We start from the raw sequence: 12,365 nt of genomic DNA, 5'->3' as shown, positions 1-12,365 counted from the left end.
TACAGACTTTTGTTTTCTTATCTATTTACAAGGAAATTTCTAGTTTTGATACTCATAGTCAAGTTATTGTATTTTTTGTCATCTGATGTACCCTATAAATAGGGTAAGTGCTTAGGTTCAGAGTAACGAACATTCTATGATTTACTCTTTATACTCAAAACCTCTGTACTCTTTCCATATATAATTGGAGCTAAACACATCTTATTTAGATCTTTGTGTTTTTTATTGCATTCATATATTCGACTGATTTAAACATTAATTCAAACACTCTTCACTGACCCTAATCGAGGGTGTCGAAAACTTTGTGGTTTATTGTGATGCTTCGATCATTGGATAGGGTGCAGTGCTTATGCAAAATGATCATGTGCTTGCTTATGCGTCGAGGCAACTAAAGCCTCATGAGGCGAATTACCCTAAGCATTAATTTCATATTATAGTGTTTATAAAAACTTTTATGGGATTTTTATATAAAACTTCATAAATTTTAGTTTTTATGACTTTTAGGGTTTTAACGAATTTTGTAAATCTTTAGATATCAAATTAATTGAATTTTGAGAATTCAAACTATTTTATAGTTTCATAACTCTTCTTCAAGTTAGACATAATTTTTGTAATTTATTTTTAACGGTTTATGGGCATTTATATGTACTGGTTCTGAGATTCAAGTGAAGTTGATGAATCAAGTATACTAGTCCTAGTTTCAACTTTTACTTAAGTTTCTATGAGACTTTGCCCTAATTTCTACTTCTAGGTCAAGTTCATGACGTGTCTACATGATTCATGCAAAGATGTTCAATTCAAGGAATGAGCCGAATATGGATAGTCATTACAGTTAAGTAGTAGTAGAATTCACATACCAATGTGAATTCTAAGTACACTATCCTTCGATTCTACTTGTTTCCAAGTTTCTAGTAGGTTATAGCATAGCTCCTAGTTACAAAGTCTAGTATGTGTCGTGCCTATATGTGCAACTAAGTTTATTCAAATCTAGAACTGTCTCAAATTTTGACGGTTGTCACAGTTACGTTCCAGTTCATATATCAAAAGAAGAAGAAACTAAACAAGAAGTAGTTCACCAAAATCCTGATGTTACCTTCTTCTGGTATGTTTTATGAAGTTACTACTAAAAAAATTATTCATATGTTCAACGTGAGGGGTCATCAACCCAATTTATTAGTTATTAGTCACTTCAACAATTCCATTTTGCCCTTTATTTGTAGTTGTTTCTTTGGCATTATTCTAAGGTGTTTAAGAAGATGAATTTTTTGGTTGGATAAGGATAAGCTTGAAGTCTATTCGATTATGGTTGGTTTGTATTATGGAATAGATGTTGATTATGCATGTTTATTATGGGAAGAATTTGGAAATTCTATTTCTCGTTCAAATATGGCATCTGGAGTTTTGAGTACTAGGGTTTGGGTACTGATTTTGAAGGACGTTTATACTCAAGAAGATATTCTTTTTCCTAAGAATGTTGATACAGCTAAGTATCCATCCACGACTGTTCCTAAGATTTTTTTGGATGATGCTACAATTTTTCCGTTAGTTGCTTGAATTTTAGATTCGATGTTCAACTTGGTGAATCCTACTCATCAATTGTTGGTTCACTATCGAGCTTCAGTGGACCATACTCCAACTGGTATTATACCACCAAAAGTTCCATCTATAGGTGCTGAAGGTTCGTCGAAAGCATATAAAGGTCATAAGAAAAAGAAACAGGACGAGAAGCCAAAGGAAGTAACATAAGAGGTGGTTAAGGAGAATGTACCCACAAAGACTGGCAAAGAGGTCCATAAAAGTACAACGAAATCTACAAAGAAACCTTCAGAAATTGAACCCACAAAACCCACTGATGAGCCTGTAGTTTAAAATGTTGTGACTCAGTCTGATACAGTTGCTACATAGATTCCTACTCAGGGAGAACATGTTGTGAAAGAAGGGGGCTTCTAAGAGGATAAAGAAGCTACAGTTTACACGAAAAGGAGTTGTGGTTAGGGAAATTAAGTCTCCTAATTCTCCTGCCTCACAAAAAAGAAGTGCTTTGGATGTGGTTCATAAATTGAAGAAGCGAAAGCATACTCCTGTTGAGGATTAGAAAGCAGATGTAGTTGTCGAATCAGATCATGAAAATAATGGCACCGATACAAAAATGGGATGTCAATTTCATATGTCACCACGAAGGGATACCGATGTCAAGTCAATGTTCGAGGAGATAATCTTGATGTCAATGAATACTTATCTAATACGGATATAAATATCTATTCTGGTGCACAACAAACTACATAAATCCTTGATCAAACGAAAGCCATACCACCCAGGGGTTCGAATAAAAAGTCCAATTTGGAGGAGGTGGAAACTCCATACATCACTGTGAACTTATATAATACGACACAAATGTCAATATGGGTGAAGGGATAAAGACTGTCGAAACCACTACAACCACTACTGTCGAAACAAGTGTTGTTCCTGCACCACAACCATCTTCTCCACCATCTACATCGGTTACACCAATTTCTTCTACAGTTCTTTCTCCAACATTTGTTGGCGTTATGCAAGAACCAATTACTACTTTGTTCTTTTCTCAATCAAATAAACCTGATAAGACCATTACTAAAACTAATGCTGACGATGATGATGTTATGGTTTTGTTTGGTGACTTATACTTCAACCCTCAAGAAGAATGAATAATTGATGAGTTAATCATGTCAGGTAAAAATTCAAGATCCTCAAATCTAAATGAATTATCTTCTTCAATATTTGGCTGATACTGGATGCAAGAATTTTGTTAGTGGGGTTGAAGTTGAGTATCTTGTGAAAGCTCAGGAGTCTCGACTGAGAACTATGATTGAGGATGTTGCTAAAAAACATGAAGATAGAATGGATATTCAGTCTCGAAATTTTGAATATCAGATCACTAAGCTTCGTGAAGTTGCGAAGGAGCATCAAGAAAAAGGCTTTAAAGAAACATTATTGAAAGTAGATGTTTCAACTCAATCTCCCATTTCATAAGATTCCATTTCTATAATGGTTTTGAACATTGCGTCAATCATCAAAGACGAGTTGGCTCCAATCCTCCATTTTGTACTTCGTTTAACAACAAATGCTCCATGTCCTGCTCACATTTCGCAAGAGGGAGAAAGAGGAGTTGGTTCATCTAAGGGTCTGGTGAAGACACAATAGTTGTTGTGGGGAAAGTTATGTCTACTCAAATTCCAACAACGATCGCAATGAAGTCAGTAATCACATCATAAACAACAACAACTACAACATGAAATATTGATCAATCAAAAGTCCAAATAAAAGGGATTTCAATCAATAGAGTAGCTAGACGTTCGATTTATGCCCTTGTCAAGACGCCCTCTAATGTTGATCCCAAATACGGGGAAAAACATTCAAGTTGAGAAATTAACGGTTTAGAAAAAGAGTTTATAAGAAACAAAGATGGAAAGACAAAGACAAATTATCAGCGTAATGAGTCAAAGGGTGAATGATCCACCAGGATTAAAAAAATGTGATCCTAAAAAGCATCGATGTTATAAAACAATAAGGATAGCTGTACTTGTTAAGAATCATGAAATCTTGAAAAGACCAAAGAAAATCTATGACATCGAGAACTCATAATTTAATCAACTTGATTTCCCAATCAGTCATCTATTGTTCACATCCACTCAGTTCAAAATTTATGAGAATTTCATTGACAAAGATGAATTCAAGAGATTCAAGATTCTCTTCCATGCGGTCTTGGGAAAAACTGAAGAAGAGGTATGGTCATTGGTGAAGATTGTCAAAGTGATGTCGATTGTGCCTGATGTGTTACTCGAAGGATTACTACAAAAATTTTGTTATTCTATTGTGAGGGAAAATAACGTGGCATTTGAGTTCGCAATTGAAGACTTTCCTTTGATGAATCTGAATGATATCATCACAGTAACAAAAATCTTCTGCGATGTTGATGTATAAAAAGTGGCAGAGGAGAATATCGATGAATTTATTATTAGGTTTGCTCATATAATGACATTTCTTGATAACTATTATGAGTATTTGGCGATTACATATATTGATGTTGCTATGGAAGTCAACAGAACTTCAAAGGTACCAAAATCATTCTTGAAGGGAAAGATGAACATTGAAGAATTTGAAGATGGTGATATTATTCATCAAACTTTTGGAGTTTTTTTTCATGCAAAGAACAAGAAAGTCAGGTTGACAAAATTTTTGTTCCAAGTGACTGACATTGAGAGATACACAAACTCTCATTATTCGAATCTTTTGATATGCATCAATATCTGCAAGAAGAATGACAACAAAGCCAAAGCAGATATTTGAAAAATAATTCTTTGGTACATGAAGGTTTGAAGGCAGTTGTTACAGGCAATAAAGATTATATCTTGAAAACTCAACAATGCTCACTAAGCGGGAGATTGTAGAGTCTAAAGTAGTAGTGAGTAGTCGAAAGCTATATATTTAGGTTTTGTGTCTGTATGTAACGCGAGTTACAGACTTTCATTATCTTATCTATTTACAAGGAAATTTCTAGTTTTGATACTCATAGTCAAGTTCTTGTATTTTTTGTCATCTGATGTACCCTATAAATAGGGTAAGTACTTAGGTTCAGAGTGACGAACATTCTATGATTTACTCTTTGTACTCAAAAGCTCTATACTCTTTCCAAATATAATTGGAGCTAAACACATCTTATTTAGATCTTTGTGTTCTTTATTGCATTCATATATTCGACTGATTCAAACATTAATTCAAACACTCTTCACTGGCCCTACTCGAGGGTGTCGAAAACTTTGTGGTTTATTTTGATGCTTCGATCATGGGATAGGGTGAAGTGCTTATGCAACATGATCATGTGATTGCTTATGCGTCGAGGCAACTGAAGCCTCATGAGGCGAATTACCCTACGCATAATCTAGAGTTGGGGGTTGTGGTTTTCACCCTCAATATTTGGCGAATTACCTTTATGGGGTCCTTTGTACCATTTTTACGGATCACTAGAGCTTGAGGTACTTGATGGGTCAGCCAAATCTGAATATGAGGCAACGTAGGTGGCTTGATGAAGTGAAGGACTACAATTGCAAGATTTTATAGCACTCCGGGAAGGACAATGTGGTTGCCGATGCACTGAGTCACAAGGTGGCTAGTACACCCATTTGGGATCAATTTTTGAGGACGATGGTTGTTCCCCCACTATTAGAATAACTCTGCAAGGCAGAAATTATGGCTATTAAAGAGGAGAACCGGAAGAGTGAGCGGATCGTGGGGCAGATCCTATCTTTTAAATTATGATAGTCGCGGGTTGTTGACCTTGCATAGGAGGATTTGGGTTCCTTGTTTAGGTGGTGCACGGGGGTATTGATCAAGGATTCTCACAAATCTAAGCTTTCGATCCATCATGGTGTGACAAAGATGTATCAGGATCTTAGACTTGACTATCGGTGGTCCTGCATGAAACAGGATGTGGCATGGTATGTGGAGAGGTGTTTGATTTCGGGAAAGTCAAGGTCAAACACCAGAGGCCTCACAACAAGTTACAGCAACTTGATATTCCCATGTGGAGTTAGGAGAAGATTCATATGGACTTCATTACGAAGTTACCATGAACGACACATGGAGTAGATTCAATTTGGGTTGTCATGGATCGACTAAACAATAGTGCACACTTCATCCCTATTCAGGTGAGTATTTCTATAGAGAATTTGGTCGATGTCTACATTTGTGAGGCGGTAGCTCGGCACGGGGTGCCAGTTCTGTTGTCTCGGATCGGGATGTTCATTTCACCTCCATGTTTTTGAGTAAATTCCATGAGGTGTTGGGTACTCAGTTAGATTTTAGTGCAATATATCATCCCCAGACTGACTGACTGACTGATCGGACGATTCAGAAGCGTGAGAATATGCTTCGGGCATGTGTTTTTGATTTTGGTGGGATTTGGGATACGTATCTACCCTTGGCCAAGTTCTCTTTCAACAATAGTTACCATGCCAGTATCGACCGACGTCCTTTCAATATGCTTTACGGGAGGAAATGTCGGACCCTGATTTTTTTGGGACGAGGTGGGGCAGCAAGTCATGGGGAGTACGAAAGTTGTAGTTAAGACTACCAAGCAGATTCAGCAGCTACGTGGGAGGCTTCAATGTAACATCCTATTTCAAATTGTTCCTATTTTAAATAGGTGACCAAAGGGCTAGGTATTATCAGGCTTTGGAACCTCGAGGAGTTGGGTTTTGGACCCATTTGGAGTTAGATAATGTATCTTGGTTGCTCGGGTATTCAGATGGAGTCCTTGGGCCAAAGGGTATGACTTTATTTTGAAGTATTGCAAGGAACTCGACGAGTTGGGGGCTCCAGCTCGTCGAGTAGAAGGTTTTGGTCACTCTGAGTTGGGGGCTCCAGCTCGTCGAGTTGGGGGCTCCAGCTCGTCGAGTAGATTGGAGAACCTACTCGACGAGTTGGGGATCCCTAACTCGACGAGTTGGCGCTGGAAATGGAAACCCTAATTATTTGGTCATTTTACCCTCTTTAAAGGACATAACTTCTAGGGTTGGCCTCCTTACCAGCATCCTTGCCTAAAGAAAACCCGAGAACAGCTTCCCTCCTTGTTCATTGAGTGTTATGAACTATAGAGTGATTCTTGAATAAAGTCTTGAAGAGAGAAATGTCAGGCTTATAGAAGTGATCTTGTATCAAGAAACTCTACATCGAAGGCTACATCTTTGAAGTATAAAGTCTCAAGCTTGGAATGTAGCTTAGTAGATCTCATTTCTTGAAGTTTAAGCATGAATTTGGGATTTTGGGTGGAGTTTAAGCATGACCCCCATGGTATCTTGAGGCATAAAGTTGCAAACCTTAATCGCCTCCATGTTCCATTCATGCCATATGTTCATTGGGAAGCCTAAAATGGACCTTAGAGAGTGTTACAAGCATGCATGGACGTAAAGTTAGAAACTTTACGAGATTAAACCACCGTAGGACCTCAGATCTGTAATTTGGAATGTTGGAATAAGGATTTAGGTGCTTATTGGGTCAAGACCCTCCTCAAGGGAACTAGGGTTTGGTTTTTCAGCTTACTAGATGATCATTGGGGGTAAAGTTGGAAACTTTACCCTTCTAGACATCTCTAAGAATTGGGATATGAGGTTTGGGATCTTTGGATTCAAGAATAAGGGCTTAATGCATTAAGTGGGTTGGCAGACTAAAGAACTCGACGAGTTCATGAGTGGACTCGACGAGTTGGTTTGCGATTATCCCGATTCTGTTGGAAACAGAAGAACTCGACGAGTTGGATCGCAATATCGTGATTATGACTTTGGGGTGGACTCGACGAGTTGATAGGGAACTTGACGAGTTAAGTCAACTTCGAGCATTGACTTTCACTTTGACATTGACCAGGAGTCGACTAGGGTTGACCATTCAGTATTTTAGGCTTTTTTTTGGATAATGGGCCTTCTCGGGTTAGGTCCATGATGAATTTGGGCCTTATTGGGCCATAAGTGGGCCATAATTGGGCTTTGATGATTATGGGATATTGGACCATCAGAATGTAAAGTGTTTGGATTAGAATGAATGGTTAGGCCTCATGGCAAGACCCATGTAGAGGTTTGGGTTCAATTTGGAAAATTAGGCAATTGGTTGATTAATTGGCCTTTGGGCCTTTCAGACTCTAGTTTGGGCCAAAGTATTGGATAGGGAGAGGTAAGGATAAAGTAATCTCTTACCCCGGGTATGAAGTTCTAGATATGAATTACAACCCAATTGCTAATTGGGTGACGTTTGATATTGGTAGCTTTGGGAAGTGGACAGGGTAGCAACTAAGGATTTCTTTTAGGAAGCTTCTGCATTCGAGGTGAGTCTCCTCACCATACCAATGGGTCGAAGGCACCAAGGCCATCCTATTAAGTGTTATGTGGTATGCTAGCTTTTATGTGATATGTGATATACCAGTTGTTTTTGTGATATGTGATATGTTAGCAGTCCTTATGGTACTCGTATGGAAGACCTCGGGGGTTCCCGAGGCAATTGGATATAAGACCTTGGAGGGTTTCAATGGCATCCTTGTATGATTAAATGTATGGCTTATATGATTTGTGATATGATAGTTGTCTTTGTGCTATCTATGCTACTTGTCTTTGGTATACTTGCATGGAAGACCTGGGGGGTTCCCGAGGCAGTTGGATGTCAGACCATTGTGGGGTTCCCATGGCATTCGAGGCTAATACCATGTGGGGGTTCCCATGGCATTTGGTATAAGACCTTGGAGGGTTTCCATGGCATCCTAGTATATTGGCATGTTTAGTTTGTATGACATTTCCTTGGTTACCTAAGACCATGTGGAGCTTGCCATGGCGGTTAGTGAAGACCATGTTGAGGTTCCCATTCTAGTTAGTGAAGACCATGTGGTGATTCCCATCGCAGGTAGCCAAGACCACGTGAGGTTTTTAGTGACACTCGGTATAAGACCTTGGAGGGTTTCCATGGCATCCCTATGTGTTCATATGCATGGCTTATATGATTGATATGGTTTATGTGGTTATGTGGGGTATGCTATGGGGAACTCACTAAGCTTCATGCTTATAGATTTGTTTGTGGTTTCAAGTATCATCGGTTTGGAAAGGAAGGGCCCGGCTAGATCGCAGTGCACACACCCATGTTTTGCGCAATATGTGATTTTGGGATGAACTCTGATAATTTTTTTTAATTAGGAACGTTTTGAAAATTTTGGATTGAATGATATCTGTATTTTGATTATAATAAAAATGAAATTTTTTACCCTTGATTTTTGGGTCGTTACAAGTTGGTATCAGAGCCTTGGTTTGAGGGATTCGAACACACTTTCGGGGGTGTCCGGACTCAAATCGAGGGTTTGAGTGGTTTTTGCAAGAAAACATAATTTTTCTAAAATTAAAATTAAGGTTTTTTGATAAAGAACAAGGAGTGTGATGCGAGTAATCGACCGAGTATAAGTAAGTTTTCCCAAGATACCACACATGTTTGTTATGATATATGATATGGTTTTGAGAATTGCATGCTAGATTAGGGCTAAGGATCTAGGAAGGATGCCTTGTATGCCTACTGTATGTGCTTATTGAACTGCATGCGAGTACTGATTAGTTAGTGATACGATGGCCTGATTAGGATATGCTTAGTTTTGTTACTCAATGCTCGAATGTTGTTTGCTTTGTGCTTTTAGGAGTTCTAGGAAACTCTAACTAACTAGCAGATGAATACACTAAGTTACATATTACGAAGGCTAAATAATTTCAGAAGGTTAGGAGTAGCCCTATTGCGTAACTCTAATTTGAGTCTAACTGTTGTAGGGAGAGAGCTATCATTCGAAGAATTATCTGGTCTTAGTAATATGTAATGGTATTCGCGAGCTAGTTATGGAAAGGTAGTAGGGACCTCTTGTTGGGTTTTGAGCATCTAACACTCCTACGGTGTACATGCAACCCTATAAACCTTGGATCTATGTTTTCTCTATTATACATGCAAATATTAACTATTCCAAGGTTTCATCCTAACTAGCATATTATGAAGCACCTATACTACTTAGTTCTAGTTAGATGACATACCTTTTGATGTAGCTTGATGTCTTCAACCTTTAAGAGCTTAGCCCCAATAGTGTGGAAGCCTCAAATAGAATCACAAATCACCAAAACACCTTGGAAGAACTTGAGAGAATATGTATGCACACTAAAATCGGCCCACTCTTATTTTCACACACTTGTGTCAATTTTGTGAGCCAAGGACCCCTTTATATATTATGGAGGATTAGGGTTACATCCATGTAAACCCTAATACCCATGACCTTTCATTTACATAGGATCCATGGGTTAAAAGCTCCATGGACCATCCATGAAAGCTTAGCCCAACCTAAATGAACTTGGCCCAATCCATATATATAAGAGTCCATATTTAATTAGTTCTTTTTGATCACTTAATTAATTCTAAATTAATTCTTGATCAATACTAATTAAATAATATGATTCCATATTAATATATTAGAACTTATAATATATTAATATAAATCATAAATATACTATTCTCAAAAGACTATCCATATAAATTGTGCCGATGAAGTGCAACCCAAATGGACCATGTCGGGTCGGGTCAAGTACATACCAAAGATAGTTATGGACTTAGACATTAATCCAACAGTCTCCCACTTGGATAAGTCTAAAACTATTATTGAGTATGACTTCAAAACCTAACTGGCAATCGTAGCTCTTAAAGCCGCTGTCGAACTCTGACCTTGTCAATGACTTGTCCATTAGATAAGGGATCATATATTCCTCCATTCTAGATATCATATGGACTGAGACATGGATTATAATCATTCTCTCTGTCCATTTGTTGTTTCCCGATTTTCGATTTATGATGACTGACTGATTGAACAAATCAAATTAGTCCTGGCTTGGCCAAGCACTCACATGTGTCATCGCTAAATCATCGAGGGGCCCACAGATATCGCTTTTATCCCGAAGGTAAAAGGAATGGATAAACTTCGACTCATATGGCTTGTTCTACTACTTGTTGAATCATACACAAAGGCACGTTTTATAACATCGAGTTACCAATGTGTTTTCGTGCAATCAATGTATAATCAACTCATAGTAACAACTCATATCTCTAGGTTTTAAGAATATAAGATATTATCGTCTCATGATCACTCATGATAAAATCCATGAAGTGATTCAAATGAGCATGGGTTGAATCCAATACTCAGAACTTATGAGCACTCATGAGTGTTGTAGCACCACTTTGTCCACCAACTTGGACCTCTACAAACCAACCCATGACAGTCTTGATTCATATCTACTTCCAACATATGACCGACTGTGGATGGTTTGAATAACTTAATCATTCAGGAAGAGCGACTTAGTTATTCCGGAAGTCAAAACATGCAAAGTGAAACACAAGAATAAATGAATCAAATATGGTATCAAACCCTATGAATATAAATAAACACTTTTATTTATCACCATACTGATTACTCATTATTCATTGTTTCAGTTTTATCAACTTTATACTTGAATTAAAAACACTAGTTGTCCCATGCTCCAAGCATGTACACTATGTTTTTCTTAAACAATAGCTTTGCCATACACCAAGTATGCACTCTATGTTTGTCTATGATCCTTAATTTGTGAAATAAACCAATTGAACATAATTTCAATGATTCTAATTTCACACTCCCAAATCCTTATCGAAAAATGTGAGAATTTCAAATTCCTATCATTTATCGAAATCTGTTTAGATTTTAAAGTTATATGCACTGACCCTCCTGTAATGAATATGTACAAAGTCACAAAGACTTGTCAACAGTCATTATAAGGTATTCCAATGGAGATCAACTCCATGGAAACTAAGTCTCATATTCAAAGTACATTGCTTTGGACATGCTTCTTGCATTATGTTTTCTAATCTTACACATATAACTTCCACCTATGGAGACAACTCCATATTGTCATTTTGACTATCACTTCTGAATAAGAGATGCCTCTTTTCAGAATATGTCAATATGGTCCTTCCAAAATTAGCACTATACTTCCAACTGTCCCTGAGCAACCAATCTTTGGTAAACCTCAGATTGTCCTCGACAATTGCTTAATCATTTTAGTACTATCCAATTCTAGACCTTTTCCCTTCTTAATGCCTCTGGGCATTTGGAAAAATTTAGAAATGACAAATATTATAGCACATGCAATCGATCCTGTACCCAAAGCAAATGGAATACGATTCAAGATGTCTCACATAAAGACATGATTCTAGACCAGTCTTTTGCTACAATACTTTTATTTGCCATGTTTTCAAAATTTGACTATGAAGAGGGATGCCGTAATCATAATCGAATTTTGAGAACGCAATATATAGAATTTCCTTAAGTTGAACCAATCCAACATGAAATTCATATATATATTCTTGACTAAGGATGATTAAGGTCTCAATCTAAGCCTTTAGAACTGAAATGAAGTATATCCTCTCCCTTAATTATAGCAAAACAACTTTTTCAATCCCTGCATCCTCACGAATTGAAACTTTTGTTTTCTATAATTAACATTGCTAACTTGCAACACTAATAATAATTATCATGCTCCCACTAACATGATGATTATTAGCATAACACTTATGCTCCCACAAGCTTTGACATGTACTCAGAAATCAACTGGACTTCTAGAAATCAATACTTTATTGACTTTCATACCAAAGTTTAGATTTCTGATACGAGATGCTTTGATAAAACTTTATCAAAATCATACACCTTTCCTTAGATAGCAAGCATGTGTGTCTAAACAATTTCAGAACTATGAAAAGGGATGCCGTAATCATAGTCTCAATTGTTTAGACCTTTTGCCATC

Source organism: Lactuca virosa, chromosome 8 (genome assembly GCF_052849685.1).
Source record: "Lactuca virosa cultivar CGN04683 chromosome 8, Lactuca_virosa_CGN04683_v6, whole genome shotgun sequence".
NCBI lineage: Eukaryota > Viridiplantae > Streptophyta > Magnoliopsida > Asterales > Asteraceae > Lactuca > Lactuca virosa.
Note: the sequence above shows the minus strand (reverse complement) of the source record.